This window comes from Otolemur garnettii, unplaced genomic scaffold (genome assembly GCF_000181295.1).
Source record: "Otolemur garnettii isolate 467f Iridium unplaced genomic scaffold, OtoGar3 scaffold00011, whole genome shotgun sequence".
Lineage (NCBI taxonomy): Eukaryota > Metazoa > Chordata > Mammalia > Primates > Galagidae > Otolemur > Otolemur garnettii.
In genome coordinates this window covers 1925633-1927115 of record NW_003852406.1, presented here as the reverse complement: position 1 = coordinate 1927115, position 1483 = coordinate 1925633, and the positions used below count along the sequence as shown (strand labels likewise).

The 1483-nt window shown below is 41.7% G+C and overlaps 1 protein-coding gene across 1 annotated transcript in view; it reads left to right on the top strand.

Moving 5' to 3' along the window:
* SHC4 (SHC adaptor protein 4) overlaps positions 1-1483 on the top strand; it is a 123050-nt gene that overhangs the window by 75885 nt on the left and 45682 nt on the right. The gene's annotated exons all lie outside the window — the stretch shown is intronic.

Genomic DNA, 1483 nt, shown 5'->3' with positions numbered 1-1483 from the left:
CTGGAGAGAAAACCTATTGATTTGAATTTAAAATGGAAATATGGAGCCACCTTAAGCATTGGCATCAGAAATTATCTCAGTGAAGTTTAACCCTCATGTCCAGGAAGAACTATGGTGCAGTGTCAGGCCTTGGAGTCAAGAAGATTTGACCTATTTAACCTCTCTAAGCTTCAGGGTCCTTGTATGCAAATGAGGGATGTTCCCTACTGCCATGAAAATGAAGCGAATTGATGCATGTCAAGTGCCAGCACAGCCTGCTACACAGTCGGAAGAGGTGGCCACCCCCTTGTCACTAACATGGACTCATTTCGTTTTAGCCTACTCACTGAGACAATTTACAGCTTTACAACTAACTGGGTGCAAGAGGTGAGAAGCTGAGTTCAAAGTCTCTGTGGCCCAATGTGACAATCGTCCTTCTACCAGACTTGCTTCAAAATTTCCTAAATAATGAGTTTTCTTCCTCTCTGCCTTTGCTCTGGCCTTTGCTTGCCCTCACCTTTACTGACTTCTCAAAAGCAGGTTACAGGCCTGCCTTTTGTTGGCACTGAAGACAGTTGTTGGCAATGCTTCTGTGGCTCTATCTGCTTTCTCTATGTATGTCAAAGATTAAATACACTTAAAAATATTTCCTGTGCTATTGGTGCTTTGCTTTTAGCATTCTGTACAATCTCTCAAATATCTACATAGGATTTTAGAGCCATAAGAATGTCAGAGACTGTTCTGAAGGTAAGGAAGCAGGTCTGGAGATGTCCCATGGCCTCTTCCCCACGTGATAGCCCCACCAAATAGCTCACCACCTCTTCAACCTGAGTAAGAGTGGCGAAGTCCCTCGCAATACGACTTTTCTTCTAAATTAATACAAAACAAAGCCCATAGATATGGCCTTCCTTATTTAAAATATATTTCAAACTTTTTTCTTTTTGTGCAAGAGAAATTTATTTAGGTGTGTGCTATTGTTTAAAAAATAACCCAAGACAAGTTATGCTGACCCGGAGAGCTGCTTCCTGTCCGATTCATTGTGGGTTATTAAGTGATTGTCCTTGAGGGTATTGCAAACATGGGCTTTTAGTCCTGCCAGTGGGTTGCATCTTCCCTCCAGAGAGTCATACTTCTAATCTGCGAATGGCATTACGTGTGTTTTTTTTCCCTGAGAACTGAGATAACAAAAAGCATCTTTAATTATTAAAATCTTATCATTCATCAGCTTGCTGTTTTCAATAAAGGCTGGAATTACCAAGTGGCATTTTTGTTTGTTTTCACACAGTCAGCAGTGCATCTCTTTTTGAGCTTCTTAAGTTTTTCATGGGTTCTGTTTTGTTTTTTTTTTAAATGGCTTTTCCAAGTTTGAGATGAACCCGAGCAAGAGTGAGATCCTGTCTCTAAAAACTATCTGGGCGTTGTGGCAGGGCCTGTAGTCCCAGCTACTTAGGAGGCTGAGGCAGGAGGATCACTTGAGCGCAAGAGTTTGAGGTTGCTGTGAGCT